The following is a 17,883-nucleotide window of genomic DNA, read 5'->3' as shown; positions in this document are numbered from 1 at the left end:
CATGAAAAAGTACATGATCAAACTGGGCAAGGTCAAGACGGTCAACAGTACGGTGTGAATAAGAGGGTGTGAGGCAGATGTCCCTACACAATGCACGAATCAGCTCACAAGTAGCATCCCAAAGACAACGATAGTCAAGTTGTTGGAAAGTACATCTAGGTCCCCAGGCTGACTACCTTGAAAGACAAAACTCTTGACCATGTAAAATCTAGTGTATTTTTTTGTTTGTTTTTTTTAAAGGTCTCAGCAGCATCCCTGGAGGAACAAACCCACATCTCCCCTCTGCCTCTCAGCAGTTGAACAAATATGGTCAAGTCTCCTAACATCTCTGGAACAACAGTTTTCTATAAATTGGAGACAATAATGCCCAACGTGGAGAGCTGTTTTAGAGATTCCCCCCGAGAAAGGAGAGAAAATGAATGAAAATATCAGTGAGGGTGACAAAACATGAGAGACACCTAACTCTGGGAAACGAACAAGGGGTAGTGGAAGGGGAGGTGGGCAGGGGGTTGGGGTGACTGGGCGATGGGCACTGAGGGGGGCACTTGGCGGGATGGGCACTGGGTGTTATGCTATATGTTGGCAAATTGAACTCCAATATAAAAAAATTTTAAAAAAAGATAGAGACTCCCCCCAAAAATGTATAAAGCAACTAGTACCTTGCCCGAACCTAAACGGCCACCCCAAAAGGAACAGCTAATATTGTTCTAAACCATCTATTAAATAATCTTTGCAGATTTGGGAATTTGAGATGGTTTTTAGTTCAAACCAGATATGTTTTGGAGTTTTTCCCCAAGTGCCACAGCTGAGTAGTTTATCGTCATATGGCACAGCATGTTTAAGCACGGTGAGTAAGAAATGAGTATGCCGAAAACAAATAAGGCTCCTTAAAAACATTTATTGAAAATGCAATCCATCCCCACAGTATTTAACTCATTCAAGCTGCTAATAAATACCCTTCTAGTACCTGGGAAAGCCTGGTTTCGAGAGAAATTTTCTGACCACAATAATTGCATGTCTTTCATAGCAGTCGTCTTTCAAAACAACTACAAAGTTTCTATGCTGGTAAGAAAGCAGGTGAACCAGAGAGAGAAATGTAAAGCTTTGTGCATACAGCTTGTTTTCCATGACATGGGAGGTCTGCTTTTGAAAGCAAGCAAAGTGTTCATTTATTAAGAAAAAGCAGTTCTTTGGGCTCCTGCTAAGTGTTTTGGGGCTCAGCAATTATCCAAAACTCAGATTGCGGATTCAAACCTCCCTCCCACCTACTCCCCCACCTCCCTGCAAAGCAAGAAATCTTACTGTGCCTGCATGACGCCTTCATCCCTGCAACCTTGCCGCATGTTGGGCCGAATATTATGGGAAACAAGTCACAAAAGCGAAAAGCTGAAGGCAGGTGCAGGAACAAGACGCTGTGCTCCTCGGAGAGGGCCTTAGGTAAGTAGCTACAAGAGTTGTACATGCCAATCAAAGACGGGCAAGGGTCAAGCTCCCTTTTGTGCACAAACAAAGACTAATTGCATGTTCATAGCTGTAGAGTCTGCGGGCACTAATTCGAGAGAGGAACTATAAAAACCTTGGACTCCCGCCTCCCAACAGTAGCCAAGGCAAAGCGGAGGGCTGGAGGAGCCTGGTGGCTGTCAACCAGCTGGGCCTCTCCCTGCCTTCTCCACAGCAACCGGAGGCTCCCACGTGGCTGCCATTTCAGAAATGAAAATAAGCCATTTTGTGGAAACTGAAAGGATAGCTGTGTGTACATAACGCCAAGCCAGTGAGCAGCAATGGAAAAGGCTCCGAGCCACTTAGCTTCCTTTGAAGCACAATGCCCAATACTGTTGGCCTTGCTTTTTCATTGAATCGACCAAATTAGCTGGCTCTTTTGACATCTTGTAGACATGGCTGGTCAGTAGTTGTCCTTTTCTCACATTCACAAACAAAGGTCTGTTAAGGTGGTTTGGTCCCGTAAGGAACCATTCTGAAGCAGGTTCCTGTTCGGCCCGAGCAACTGGAGCTTTTGGATTTATTAGCAAGAATAGCTGACGTTCGTAGAACATTCTCGGTTCCCAAACACGTGCATTCATTCATTCTCTAAACATCTCTGGCCACTTCTGCCACGGGCAAGGCCCTGTTCTTGGCTCTATGGAGAAAATGAACGTGTTAGCCAAGAGGGAACCCTGCTCAGTAAGCAGGGTGGACCTGGCCATGCCCTTTTCTGAAGAAACTCAGACCCAAACAGTGAAGTGACGTCCCCCACCACACAGCCTTGTGGCAACAAAGCTGGAAGAGAATCCAGATCCTCCCACCTCTGTTCAGTGCTTAGCCGCCTGTACCCCCGGCCTTGCTATCAGTGTGCGTAAGAAGCCCTCCAGCAAGGGCAGTGAACATGCTAGAACATAAGGATCCTCAAGTTGCACCTTTTCTCACTGCAAAACAAAACAGATCCCTCCTTTACTGAACTCCATCAATAGAGTGGATAAAAATGGTGTTGCTCTGGGCAAATCGCAGGAGGGGACACTGGTATAGTGGATCCCAGCTCTTCCACTGACATGTTATGTGACAAATACTGAACAAATCATGTAATCTCGAGGCCTTAGTTCCTCCATCTGTAAAAGGAGGGAGTTGGAGGCCCTAAAGGCTGGGAGTTCTAAACTGGGCTGATGATCACAGACCCAGGGGGATCTTGTTAAAATATACATTTCAGGCCCTTCCTCATACTTTATAAATTATAATTCCCAGGGAAGAGGACCCAGGAATCGGCCCTGTAACAAGCTCCTTAGAAGATTCTCCTTCATGGCCAAGATCAGGACTCCTGCATGAGAAAATGTTCAGTGTCTGGCTGGCTCAGGAAAATCCACACGCAAAACACCATTAAGTTTTGAGAAAGAATTCCAAGGAGACGGAGCCTAAAGAGGCAACTCATTTGTTTACTCATTCATGTGTTCCAACAAACAGTGTGAACCATTTTCTCTTAGCTGGTTTCTGTACTGGTCCCGGAAACACAGATGGGACTAGTAGAAGAGTCCTTGTTCTTAAAGAATCTCCAAGTCCATTTGTAGAAATAGGTCTGTCAAGGAATTAGCACAAGAATGTGAACAGTGTCTGGGACCACTCTTTGAGAACCACTGACAAGAGCAGTTATTAAACTTTTTGGTCTCAAGTCTTCTTCAAATTATTAACAATTATTGACAATTTCAAAGAGGTTTTGTGTGGGTTGTACTTCTACAGGCACTATATTAGAAGTTAAAATGGATATTTAAAATATATTTATTAATTTACTTAAAATAACAATAAACACATTACATGTTAACACATTTTATGAAAATTGACTATTTTTTTAAAAAGTGAGTTTAGGGGATCCCTGGGTGGCTCAGTGGTTTAGCGCCTGCCTTTGGCCCAGGGCATGATCCTGGAGATCCGGGATCAAGTCCCACATCAGGCTCCCTACATGGAGCCTGCTTCTCCCTCTGCCTGTGTCTCTGCCTCTCTCTCTGTGTGTGTCTCTCATGAATAAATAAATAAAATCTTTTTTTAAAAAAAGTGAGTTTAAAAAGTGGCTTTTTTAACATTTTTGTAAATATCTTTAATACCTGGCTTAATAGAAAACAGCTGGATTCTCTTATCTGCTTCTCTTTGTTCAGAAACTTATTTATTTTTCCAGCTTTATTGAGATATAAATGACGTGTAACATTATGTAAATTTAAGGCGTACAACTCAATGATTTGATACATACACATATTGTGAAATGATTACCACGATAAAGCATAAATCTCGTGTGTGTGTGTGTGTGCGGTGATAACATCTAAGATCTACTCTGATAGCAACTTTCAAGTATATAATAACAGTATTGTGAGCTATAGTCACCATGCTATACATTAAATACCCAGAACTCACTCATCTGATAGCTGGCAGCTTGTATCTATGACCACCAATGTCTCCCCATTTCCCTCACCTCACAGCCCTTAGCAACCACTATTTTACTCTCTGTTTCTAGGAGTTCATCTTTTTTAGGTTCTACATGTAAACTACATCATACAGTATTTACCTTTCTCCGTCTGGCTTATTTCACTCAGCATAATGCCCTCCAGGTTCATCCCAGTTGTCAAAAATGGCAGGATTTCCTTCTATTTTATGACTAAATAATATTATATGTGTTTTATGTGTATCAGATGTATTCTTTATCCATTCATCCATTGATGGACATTTAGTTTGTTCCCATGTCTTGATATTAGGAATAATGCTGCAATGAATATGGGGTGCAGATATCTCTTCAAGATACTGATTTCAATCAGAAAGGGAGACAGAACATGAGAGACTCCTAACTCTGGGAAACGAACTAGGGGTGGTAGAAAGGGAGGTGGGCGGGGGGTGAGGGTGGCAGGGTGACGGGCATTGAGGGGGTCACTTGATGGGATGAGCACTGGGTGTTATTCTATATGTTGGCAAATTGAACACCAATAAAAAATAAATTTATAAATAATAATAATAATAATAAAGCGGGCGTGCCGACCGGGAAAAAAATTAAAAAGATACTGATTTCACTTCCTTTGGATATATACCCAGAAGTGGGATTGTTGGATCGAACGGTAGTTCTATTTTTAATTTTTTGAAGAACCTCCATACATTTACTATGGTTGTTGTATCAATTTACATTCCCGCCAACAGTACATGAGGGTTCCCTTTTCTCCACAGCCTTGCCAGTCCTCATTATCTCTTATTTTATTTTATCTTATTTTAATTTTTAAGTAACCTCTATACCCAACGTGGGGCTCAAACTCACGACCCCAAGGTCAATAGTCACATGCTCTACCAACTGAGCCAGCCAGGTGCCCCTCTTGTCTTTTTGAAACAGCTATTCTGACAGGTGTGAGATGCTATATCTCATTATGGTTCTGATTTGCATTTCCCTGATGATTAGTAGTGTTGATCACATTTTCATGTATCTGTTAGCTATTTGTATATCTTCTTTGGAAAAATGTCTATTCAAGTCCTCTGCCCATTTTTTTTGAAGATTTATTTATTTGAGAGAGAGAGAGGGTGTGTGCATGAGTAGGGGAGGGGCAGAGGAAGAGAATCTTAAAGCAGGGAGCCTGATGCAGGGCTTGATCCTATGACCCATGAGATCACAACCCAAGCTGAAACCAAGAGTCAGATGCTCAGCCAACTGAGCCACCCAGGAGCTCCTGCCCATTTTAAAAATCAGATTATGGGCAGGGGCGGGGGGTGATTATAATTGAGTTGTATGAATTCCTTACATATTTTGGATTATTAACCCCTTATCAGAGAAATGATTTGCAAATATTTTCTCCCATTCCATAGGTTGCTTTTTCATTTTTTTATTGTTTCTGTACAGAAGCTTTTTATTTTAGTTTAATGTTGTCCCACTTGTTTATTTTTGCTTTTGTTGCTTGCATTTTTGGTATATATCCAAAAAATCATTGCCAAGACCAATGTCAAGGAACTTTTTTTTCTGTTTCCTTCTAGGAGTTTTATGTTTCAGGCCTTATATTTAAGTCTTTAATCCATTTTGAGTTCATTTTTGTGAGTGGCATAAAACAGGGGTCCTGTTTCATTCTTTTGCATATGAATATTCCAGTTTTTCCAGTATCATTTATTAAATAAATTATCCTTTCCCCATTGAGTAATCTTGGCTTCCTTGGCAAATGTTAGTTGACCACACACACATGGGTTTACCCCTAGATTCTCTATTCTGTACCATTTGTCCATGTTTGTTTTTATGCTAGTACCATACTGTTTTGACTACTGCAGCTTTGTAATATAGTTTGAAATCAGGAACTGTTATTTCTCCAGCTTTGTTCTCCATTCTCAAGATTGCTTTGGCTGTTCAGGGTCTCTTGTGGTTCCAAACAAATTTTAGGATTTTTTTTTATGGCTGTGAAAAATGCCATTGGAATTTTGATAGGGATGGCATTGAATGTATAGATAGCTTTGAGGATTATGTACATCTTAACAATATTAATTCTTCCAATCTGTGAACATGGGATATATTTCCATTTTATTTGTGTCTCCTTCAACTTCTTTCATCAACATCTTACAATTTTTGGTGTACAGATCTTTCACCTCTCCAGTTAAATTTATTCCTAATTAAAACACAAAACAAAAGATAAAAGAAAAAAGAGACAAACCAAAAATCAGACTCTTAACTACAGAGAACAAACTAATGGTTATCAGAGGAGAGGTTGGGGGGTATGAAATGGGTGATGGAGATTAAAAGCACACTTATCATGATGAGGACTGAGTAATTGTTGAATCACCATATTGTACACCTGAAACTAATATAATAGTGTATGTTAAGTATACTGGAATCAAGAAATAATTAATTTAATTAAATATAAAGCTCAAGTAAAAAATTTCTTAAATTTATTCCTAAGTATTTTATTATACTTGATGCTATTATAAATGATGGATTGTTTACTTTGCTTCTTTTTCAGATAGTTCATTGTTATCATATCTGCTTCTAATTTCAATCTCTGGCAATATATTTTTACTGATGTATATGAAGGAAATCCAGTCTCACACAAATATGTGTTTTTGGAAAAGAGAGCAGCATTTTAATTACCTTTTGAGACAATTGTGGATATTGTTCTTTGGTATTAACCCAAAACTCAGAAAGTGATAGTTTCTTTTTTTTTTTTAGAAAGTGATAGTTTCTTAAAGGTCATCTGCAATGTGGAGTTTGAAATCATATCAGTGAACTTTACATATTCTGTTATACCAAAGTCCATTGATCTGTTTTGTATTTTTTTAAATTTTTATTTATTTATTTGACAGAGAGAGAGACGGAGAGGAAGAGCATGAGCAGGGTAAGGGGTAGAGGGAGAGGGGGAAGCAGACCCCCTGCTGAGCACAGAGCCCAACTTGGGCCTCGAACTCAGAACCCTGAGATCATGTCCTAAGCCAAAGGCAGATGCTCCACTGACTGAGCCACCCAGGCACCTGTCTTGTATTTTGCATTAATCTTTGATTTGTGCATGATATCATAATATTGTACATTGATCATTTCAAAAATACTGATTTCTGAGTTGTGAAGATCTTCCAAATATTTACACTTTTGATTATACAATATTTTTAAAAATCACATCTGTTAATATCATCACTAGTAGCATCAGAAAACTGTTTCACTACTGGGAAACTGTCAAGCAAACAGTGGTGGACACAGTTTTCCAAAAATTCTAATTTTGCTTGAAAGCTCCAATTTCATCATTGGCAACAAATACTGTCAGCTGTTTTCCTTGTAATGACAGACTTACTTTGTTCATTTTTGAGAAAATATCTGCCAAATGTCCAAGTCTGAATAACCATAGTTTTTCCATCAGTTGTCCTTTCAAGTAAAAAAATGGTCTTCCATGGGGGAAAAAAAAAGTAGCTCATTCAGTATGCAATTCAAACAACTGCACAAATGCTTTCCCTCAAGACAACCATTACATTTCAGTGTGCAGAAGTGATTTCTGCATACAAGTACTTAAGAGCCGAAATTTAATAAAATGAATATTTTTTGTACTGCTTCATCAAGGACATTCTTAAAACTGGCTTTTTTCACCCGTGAGTGGTGGTGAAGTGTACAATGACTGCTAGCATAGCGTAGTGCCCCTGCCTTGATTCATGCTAACATGTCAGAAGCTTTATCCACTGTTGCTTTTGCACCTTCCGTGCAAATGTCAACACAATGAAAAAGGCATAGAAAGTCTTAGTATTATCATAAAAATACTTTTGGCTTTGCAAACCCCCTTAAAGGGGGGAACCCTGAGTCCATGGCCCATGTTGGCAGAAGCATTGAGCAAGTGCATCCTGCATCCAAAGTTTTATCTCACTCGCTTGCTCGCTCACTCACAAACCTTCATTAAACACCTGCTGTGTTCCAGGCCTCCCACAGCATAGTTATGTTTTCCACCATTACAATCGGCTATTCAGATCAAGTTTAGAGGCTAGAACTGAAACTGAACTCTTCCTCCATACTTGTATGGGGAGGGGGGTCCACTAAGGTGACTGCAAGGGTGGTATTTCCCAATACAGCCTTCTCTATCCAGACCCAACACAGACTTGATGACTTCCAGGAAGGGGAGGACAGTTAGCCACAACCCTAGCATTTCACTCTGTCTTACTTTATACAATAAAGTAAGTCTATAGGCTTTGTATATGTTGTATGTATTTTATATATATGTATATATATGTACTTAATATTTGGTATATATACATATATAGACTTTATATATGCTATATAGTCTATATATATAGTCTGATATATACATATATAGTCTATATAGCATATATAAAGTCTATATATGGGTAATCTATATATTTTGAATCATCAAAAAATGGGAATATTTTTATAGCAATTATGATGCCAGTTACCACACATTATTAACATGTTTCTTTCAGAATCATGCAGAGCAAAAAAAATAAGCAAAATAGTGCACAATAAATACTTTATAAGTGTAAAATAAAATACGTATGTCTCAGGCACTAATCTAAGGATGAAGGTCAGTTTATTTATTTATTTATTTTGTTTTTTTTTTTTACTGAGTTCAATTTGCCAACATATAGCATAACACCCAGTGCTCATCCCGTCAAGGACCCCCCTCAAGTGCCCGTCACCCAGTCACCCCATCCCCCCACCCACATCCTTTCCACCACCCCTTGTTCGTTTCCCAGAGTTAGGAGTCTCTCATGGTCTGTCACCCTCACTGATATTTCCCACTCATTTTCTCTCCTTTCCCCTTTAATCCTTTTCACTATTTTTTTATATTCCCCAAAAGAATGAGAACATACAATGTTTGTCCTTCTCCGATTGACTTACTTCACTCACATAATACCTTCCAGTTCCATCCACGTTGAAGCAAATGGTGGGTATCTGTCGTTTCTAATGGCTGAGTAATATTCCATTGTATACATAAACCACATCTTCTTTATTCATTCATCTTTCGATGGACACCGAGGCTCCTTCCACAGTTTAGCTATTGTGGACATTGCTGCTGTAAACATTGGCGTGCAGGTGTCCTGCCGTTTCACTGCATCTGTACCTTTGGAGTAAATCCCTAGCAGTGCAATTGCTGGGTTGTAGGGCAGTTCTATTTTTAATTCTCTGTGGAGAGGTCTCCTGTTAATTTAATATTTCTCCCCACATAAGTTAGGGATCTCTTGCCTCTTGCTGCTTTAAGGATTTTATCTTTGGAATTTGCAAGTTTCACTATTAAATGTCAGGGTGTTGAACGGTTTCTATTGATTTTTAGGGGGAGACCTCTCTATCTCCTGGATCTGAGTGCCTGTTTCCCTCCCCAAATTAGGGGAGTTCTCAGCTATGATTTGTTCAAATATGCTTTCTGGTCCTCTGTCCCTCTCGGCGCCCTCTGGAACTCCAATTAAACATAGATTTTTCCTTCTGAGGCTGTCATTTATTTCCCTTAACCTTTTCTCATGGTCTTTAATTATTTTTCTCTTTTTTCCTTCCTTGCCATCAACTTGTCTTCCTTGTCACTCAGTCTTTCTTCTACCTCATTAACCCTTGTCGTTAGGACCTCCAGTTTGGATTGCATCTCATTTAATTGATTTTTAATTTCGGCCTGATTAGATCTAAATTCTGCAGTCATGAAGTCTCTTGAATCCTTTATGCTTTTTTCCAGAGCCACCAGTAGCTTTATAATTGTGCTTCTGAATTGGCTTTCTGACATCGAATTGTAATCCAGCTTCTGTAACTCTGTGGCAGAGAGTACTGTTTCTGATTCTTTCTTTGTGGTGAGTTCTTCTTTCTAGTCATTTTGCTCAGTGCAGAGTAGCTAAAACGAGTTGTACTTGTTAGAAGTGCAAACTCTTCTCTCTGTAGTGTTCAGCTGTTCTCTCTTTAAATCTCAGGTTGAATTCGTAGGTTTTCAAGATAATTTGAAAGTTATCTAGGTAAAAAAAAATTAAAATAAAATAAAATAAAATAAAAAAGAAAAAGAAAGTTATCTAGGTAAGTTGGTGGGGACAGGTGACTTGAGGACCCTACTCCTCCGCCATCTTGCCCCGCCCCCTACAGGTCAGTTTAATCTCACACTTCTGTGGCATGTTTAGCATAAAAGCCTCATGTCTATTGGGGCACCTGGCTGGCTCAGTTGGTAGAGCATGTGACTCTTGATCTTGGGGTTGTGAGCTCGAGCCCCACATTAGGTGGAGATTACTTTCCAAAAAGCCTCAAATCAGGGAGCCCAGGGGGCTCAGCAGTTTAGCGCCGCCTTCAGTCCAGGGCGTGATCCTGGAGACCCGGGTTCAAGTCTCACGTCAGGCTCCCTGCATGGAGCCTGCTTTTCCCTCTGCCTGTGTCTCTGCCTCTCTCTCTCTCTCTCTCTCTCTCTCTCTCTCTGTCTCTCATGAATAAATAAATAAAATCTTAAAAAACAAATAAATAAAAATAAAAAGCCTCATATCTATAATGATGGCTTACTGCAATTAAAAATAGATCAGAAAATTGGGGCACCTGGGTGGCTCAGTGGGTTAAATATCTGACTCTTGGTCTTGGCTCAGGTCCTGATTTCAGGGTCATGGGTTCTAGCCCCACTTTGGGTTCTATGCTGGAAGTGGAGCCTACTTAAAAAATAAAAAAATATATATATCAGAAAAAAGCTGGACATGGATTTTTCAATTAGTGTGGCAGAAGGCTTAAAACCTATCAGAGTAGAAGCTGCAGCCAGTCTTCATTATAAGAAAGACACCTCCAAATTCCAGAGTCTTCTAAAGTCTTAATGACAGGCTCTCTATTCTTGCTTCTGTTCTAAAATTTTTTCTCATTAGATCTTCCCCTTCCATCCTCCTTGCCTCCCTCGCCATCTGATGCAGCTACATAAAGCCCATCCAACTAGTTACTTTGACACAGTGAATTATATTACTTTCAGCAAAGGGTTGCAATTTTTCTATTAGTGCAAATGTGAAGTATATCTTGCACATTGTTGACACGCTCATTATTGATACCTACTGTTTCATTAAAATAAGACAGAAACATTTAAGTACAAATCCAGGAACATCTATTTTCTGGGGCAATGCTCCATGGCCCATTTGTTCTGGAATGGGATAAATGCTGAAAGTTACAAGGTATCATCAAAAGTTTATTTACATTCATTGTCTGCTTGTTTCCCACACAAATATATTCTGTGTTTAAAATGTATAAAGCCAAGCCAGGCCTTCTCACGCTGTTTGCAGTAAAATATGGCTTACCACGTCTCTCTGAGGAACCACTGACAAATAGGCTCTTGTTGTCCAACTTTCGCTCTGCTGAGGGTAATGATTCAGTGGTTCAGAAGGTTAATTCCTAGAGATAGTGTTGTCTTTGGCTTGAACAGATGTTGGTAGTGCTTTAATGTGGTTATCAAACTAGACTGCCCTTCATTCTTTGCTCTCGGGAGCCCAGGGCATTGTTCCACAAGGCATTCCAGCCCCCCTCTATGGAGATCCAGCAGAGCTGAACATACCACAGCATTACTCCTGCCAGCACAGGCTCCTCTGGGGTCACTGTGGATATTGACAATATATAGCACAGAAATTGATGACAGACTTGATCTTTAAAAGATCTGTAAATATTTGTAAGCGCAAAAAAAGATTTAGAATGTCTTTTGATGCTCAGATTCAATAATTTATAAAACTACTCATTCATTAAATGTTCAAATCCCTCAGTAGTTCAATGGACCAGCCTCTCAATGCTTTACTATATGTTCTTATATCTTTTTGTCCATATCAATCTCTAAAATGGAATAACTGCCTGTATAATCAGGGTGTTTGTGCTCACTAAATGGAATCAACATTAGGCAAGAGTCCAAATACCAAGCAAGTTCAATTTTGCTGGTGCTCATATGTAATAATAAAATCCACCATCACTAGCTGAGTGGAAGAGAGAATCCCCTAACCTAAGAGATCATTTCCACCTGAGTACAGATTCCTATTTTTCTGGAAAATTGCTGTCAGTGCAATACCATTGAAATGGTGGCAACCCAATAGCACAGTGCTGTTTCAAAATCAAACTTGTGGGCACCTGTGGGTGGCTCAGTCGGTTAAGTGTCTGACTCTTGATTTCAGCTCAGGTCATGACCTCAGGGTCATGAGATTGAGCCCCATGTTGGGCTCCGCACTGGGCATAGAACCTACTTAAGATTCTTTCTCTCAAAAAAAAAAAAAAGAATCTTTCTCTCCTTCTATCCCTCTCCTCTAGCCCTCTCTAAAAACAATATTAAAATAAAATGATTGTAAAAAAATTAAAAAATCTAACTCGTGGTGGTTGATAACTTACTATGTGTGCTTAGGCACTACACAAAAAGAAATACAAGAATTTCCTGCTCTTATGGAATTTCGTCATGTTGGGGACCCCAGGGTTACATCTATGAAACAATTCAAGAGCAATCAGTAGGAAAATGACTTAGTGTTAAAACAAATGGTATGGTTCTAGATGACAGTTGCCAGTAAGGAAAGTGATAGTGATAGTAATTGATATTGATGTTCAAACACAGCTTTATTGAGGTCTTACTCTGAGCCAACACTGAGTTATGCCCCGAGGCTACAAAGATGAGTAAGACAGAGTCCTGCTCTCAAGAAGCTCATGGTTCAGTGGAAGAGACAGTCTTGTAAACCAGTCATTTCAGCACAACAGTTAAGGGTTAAATAGAAGTCTGTAAAAAAATTCTGGGGGAGCCCAAAGTGCCTGAGGGGGTGGAGCTTGGAGAAGAGTCTCAGAAAAGTATGCATCATGCAGGGTTTTGAAAGACAAGTAGGAGTTCTCCAGCATAATGAGGGGAGGGGATGACAAGCAAGGGGATGGTATGAAGCATCCGGGCCTATTTGCAAAAGTGAGAGAGTTACTGGAATTAATTACCCTATTCTTAATTTTAACGGAGAAGGTAAATTAGGTTCAGGGAGGTTAACTCATTTGTCCGAAGGCCCCACATTTGGGAAATGATAGAGCAAGGACTCAAGTCTCCATTCATCTGAGTCCTCTGTAATGTTCTCAATTAACCAACTGCCTTCATAAAGACCTGGAGACAAGTACGAGCCAATGCAAGGCATCCATAAAACCCCTGTGCAGTATGAGTTGGCAATAAATGAGCTTCTACATAAGTAATAAACAATCTGCAAAATCCCATAGCAAGGGAATCTACTTAAGATTTTGCATATTTCGGGGCACCTGGGTAGCTTTGTGGTTGAGTGTCTGCCTTAGGCTCAGGTCGTGATGCTGGGGTCCTGGGACAGAGTCCCACATCAGGCTCCCTGCTGGGAGCCTGCTTCTGCCTCTGCCTATGCCTCTGCCTCTCTCTGTGTGTTTCTCTCATGAATAAACAAAATTTTGCATATTTCATTGCAGAAAAGTTAATTTTCAACATTTGCGCCACCATTTTGGATAGATTTGGATATGGTCAACGGAAGAGAGAATACCTACCTGAAAAAGAGAAGAAGGAAATGAGAACGGAATTATTAACAACTTTATTTCAACTGTAAGGACCTATAGGAAACCCTATCAGGACAGGGACCTCAGCAAATTAATCTGTCAAGCAAGTCCCATCCTTTCTCTGAGTCTCAGTTTCTTCATTTGTAAATCAGGTAATCTACACTTACATAAAACACAAAAAATATTTATTCTTATTCAACATATGACACAAAACTGAGGAGAAACATTAAATAAGAGAAAAACCTTCTCTAGAGAAAGGGATATGGCAGAAAGGGCCTTAGCTTTCCCATCTCAAAAGTCTAGGGATTGGTAGGACCCCTGGGTGGCTCAGCAGTTTAGCGCCTGCCTTTGGCCCAGAGGGTGATCCTGGAGTCCCGGGATCAAGTCCCACTTTGGGCTTCCTGCATGGACCCTGCTTCTCCCTCTTTCTGTGTCTCTGCCTCTCTCTCTCTCATGAATAAATAAATAAAATCTTTAAAAAAAAAAGTCTAGGGATTGGTCAGAAGGCTCCCTGGGACCCCACTCCATTCTGACACTCTGAAGGCTCCCTGGGACCCCACTCCATTCTGACACTATAGGCTTCCACAGTTTTAGACATGTTTGGTTCTCATGAGGGCACTGCCGTCCCCTAAGGAACATTCACCAGAAAAACTGGAGGGCACCTTTGATTGCTACAGTGACCAAGGGAGTCACTATTGGCATTTAGTAGTCAGAGACCAGGAAACCAGACGCAACCTCAAATGACAAAGAACTGCCCCACATCACACATGATCTTTTTCACCCCTGGATTTATTGAGGAATACTTCATAAATAAAACTATATATATATTTAAAGCGTACAAACATGGTGATTTGATATATGTATATACTCTGAAATGATTACTGCAATCAGGTCAATTCACACATCCATCACCTCACATAGTTACCTTTTCTTTTTCTTTCTTTCTTTCTTTCTTTTTTTTTTTTTTTTTTTTTGGTGAGAACATTTAAAATCTACTCCCAGCAAACTTCAACTATACAATCAACTATACAACTGCAGTCACCATGCTGTATATTACATTCCCAGAACTTATTCGTGTTATAACTGGAAGTTTGTACCCTTTGACCAGCCTCTCCCCATTTCCCCCTCCTCTTAGCCCCTGGTAACCACCACTCTATGTTTCTATGAGCTCAGCTTTTTTTTCAGATTCCACATATAAGTAAGATTATATAATATTTGTCTTTGACTTATTTCACTTAGCAGCCTGCCCTCCACGTTCATTTGGACCAAATGGCAAGATGTCCTTTATATGGTTGAATAATATTCCACTGTATAATCTTTATCCATTCATCTACTGACAGACACTTAGGTTGTTTCCATATCTTGCCTATTGTGAATAATGCTGCAATGAACACGGGAGTGCAGATAGCTCTCCAAGATACTGATTTTATTTCCATCACATATATACTTAATCATGTAATTGCTGGATCATGAGCAGTTCCATTTCTCATTTTATTGCTTGATTGAGAGAGAAAGAGAGAGAGAACACAAGGTGGGGGGAGCAGTAGAGGAAGAGAGAGAATCCCAAGCAGACTCCGTGCTGAGCATAGAGCCCAACCCAGGGCTCAATCCCACGACCCTGAGATCATGACCCCAGTCAAAATCAAGAGTTGGACACTTAACCAACTGAACCACCCGGGTTCTCCTTTAGTTTTTTTAAAGTTTTATTTATTTAAGTAATCTCTGCACCCCACATGGGATCAAGACTTTTGTGCTCTTCTGACTGAGCTAGCCAGGTGCCCTTCTATTTCTAATTTTTAAGGAATCTCCATACTGTTTTCCATAGTGGGTGTTCCAATTTACATTCCCACCAAGAGTATGAGAGGGTTTCCTTTCCCCCACACCCTTACCAGCACTCATCTCTTGCCTTTTTGATAATTGCCATTTTAACAGGTGTGAGGTAATATCTGATTGTGGTTTTGATTTGCATTTCCCTAAAGATTACTAATGTTGATCACTTTTTCATGCATCTATTGGCCAGTTTCATACCTTCTTTGGAAAATGTTTATTCAGGTTCTTTGCCTGAATTTCCAATTGGATTGGCTTTTTTGCTATTGAGTTATATGAGTTCCTTACATATTTTATCATTTTTTATGAGAAAACTATTTTTATTAGCCCAAGCTATGGCAACATTAAGCTGTAAGTTCTTTTATTTTTTTATTGAAGTTTGTTTTGCCAACATATAGTATAACACCCAGTGCTCATCCCGTCAAGTGCCCTCCTCAGTACCCGAGTTCCTTACATATTTTAGATATTAACCTCTCATCAGCTATATCATTTACAAATATTTTCTCCCATTTTGTGGGTTGCCTTTTGACTCTTGATTGTTTCCTTTGTTGTGCAGAAGCTTTTTAATTTGATGTGCTCCCGCTGGTTTATTTTTGTTTTTGTTGCCTATGATTTTGGTGTCATATCCAAAAAATCATTGTCAAAACCAATGTTAAGGAGTGTTCTCCCGGTATTTTCTTCTAGGAGTTTTATGGTTTCAAGTCTTAGATTTAAGTCTTTAATCCATTTTGAGTTAATTTTTGTGAGTGGTGTAGGACAGCAGTCCTGTTTTCTTCCTTCGCATGTGGATATCCATTTGTCTCAACACCATTTATTGAAGAAACTATTCTTTTCCCATTGGTCTCACACATCTCTTTTGAAGGTCTCATCAAGCTTTCATGTAGTGGGAAACCCTTTTTATAACTATTGGAATATTGAACCTAACTCCATCTTACATACACACTGGTTTTAATAGACGCTGCATTTTCCAGGAATGCAATGGTGCATACACCCAGGAAAGATCACACTATATTTGTTTAGTTCAGTACTTTACCAAAAGCTGCCCACCATTTCAAAACTTCACCAGCTGTGAGGGGCACCTGTGTGGCTCAGTCGGTGAAGTGTCTGCCTTTGGCTCTGGTCATGATCTCAGGATCTTGGGATTGAGCCCCGCATCAGGCTCCCTGCTCGGCAGGAAGTCTCCTTTTCCCTCTGTCCCTCCCTCTCACTTGTGTGCTCCCTCTCTCTCTCTCTCAAATAAATAAATAAAATCTTTTTTAAAAACCATCACCAGCTGTGATAATCTTATGGTATTTTGGTAATTTGGTCACGGATACACACCAGCTCTGCAGGCAGAGCTATTTACCTTCACACTGAGTCTACATGTAGGTGGAAGCATCCAACTATTTCATTATATCTTATACTATAGTTGAGTATGAGCCTTTGTGTATGGAAAAAATTTTTATTACAATTACTTTCATTCTATATTCCCTTTATATTATAGTTATTTTGTTTCTTTATATTTAATTAGGAGTGTAAGTATATTACCAAAATGGGTCTCAAACTATATTGTGCATATAGACCACGTGGGGATTTTGTTAAAATACAGAATCTGATTCAGTGAGCCTGAAATTGGCCCAAAATTCTGCATTTCTAACAAGCTCCCAGATGATGCCAATGATGCTGCTGGTCCATGAGCCAAACTCTGAGCAGTAAGGGGCTATCTTATCAATGCATTTATTTTCAGAGTGATAAAGAGGTCATTACAAAATAGGTGTTCTATCCAAGGGGCATGAGGTTTGATGTGGTTCAGAGACCTGAAAACACTTGAGGAAATGAGGTGAAAGGTGTCATTTCTCTATGTACAGTCTTATTAATCCTCATAGAACCCTGTGAGACAGGAATTATTCTTCTCTAATTTCCAGATAAGGAAACTGAGGCTCAGAGTGTAAGATATCCAAAGCCAAGACTTGAACTTAGTTCTGTCCAACTACAGAGCCCTTGCTGGGTCCTCGGGAGAAGCTTCTTTGTAAACTTGCTCAAGGCTTCATACCTTGTGCTCTGTCCCATTGCAAAAGCCCCAAGACACTAAATGGCTCAAACAAGACGCATCCTGTTGCATTCAGCAGGTAGGAATTCATGAGTTCCTTCCTCTGCCCACCTGCTGGGTAGCCGTACTCCGTTTCTGGATCTGCCACCCTCTCTTTGCCATAGGTAGAGGAGGCTGCTTAGTCCCCTGTGGTTAGGACTCCCCTTCCTGTCCCCTTGCAGGGGGACCCATAATGCAGGAAAGAGTTAGAGGAAGAAATTGGGACCTAGAGAGCTTGTGCCACTTGCCCAGCTCAGAACCTGCCAAGCAGAGACTGCAAGCAGATCAGTCTGCCTTCAGAGAACATACTCCCCACTCTTACATTAGAAACTTAGGGCAGAAAGAGAAACTAGAGCCTTGCTTTTAGACAAAACCTCCCTTTCCAAAACCCACTTGTTTCTCCTTTGCTGACTGTCCAAAGGGGCTGGAAGAGACTTAAAATGTGTCTACCGAACGTCTGAACAAGCTCTTAATGGGTTAAAAAAAAACAAACAAGAGCTCCATGATTAGGTTTCTATAAAGTCAAACACCTACTGTAATTGTTTGGGTTCTTTTTTATTATTCCCAT

The 17,883-nt window shown here is 40.0% G+C and overlaps 1 long non-coding RNA gene across 7 annotated transcripts in view; it reads right to left on the bottom strand.

Annotated features, from left to right (window-relative positions):
* LOC140596308 (uncharacterized) overlaps positions 1-17,883 on the bottom strand; it is a 248,193-nt gene that overhangs the window by 30,542 nt on the left and 199,768 nt on the right. For 3 of the 7 annotated variants that reach the window (XR_011998343.1, XR_011998346.1, XR_011998344.1), the window contains one exon: positions 8,816-9,905. The exons of the other annotated variants lie outside the window; for them this stretch is intronic. This is a non-coding gene — a long non-coding RNA (uncharacterized lncRNA). The remainder of the gene's footprint in view (positions 1-8,815; positions 9,906-17,883) is intronic. 7 annotated transcript variants of the gene reach the window in all.

This window comes from Vulpes vulpes, chromosome X (genome assembly GCF_048418805.1).
Source record: "Vulpes vulpes isolate BD-2025 chromosome X, VulVul3, whole genome shotgun sequence".
Classification (NCBI taxonomy): domain Eukaryota; kingdom Metazoa; phylum Chordata; class Mammalia; order Carnivora; family Canidae; genus Vulpes; species Vulpes vulpes.
Note: the sequence above shows the minus strand (reverse complement) of the source record. Positions and strands in the feature narration are given on the sequence as shown.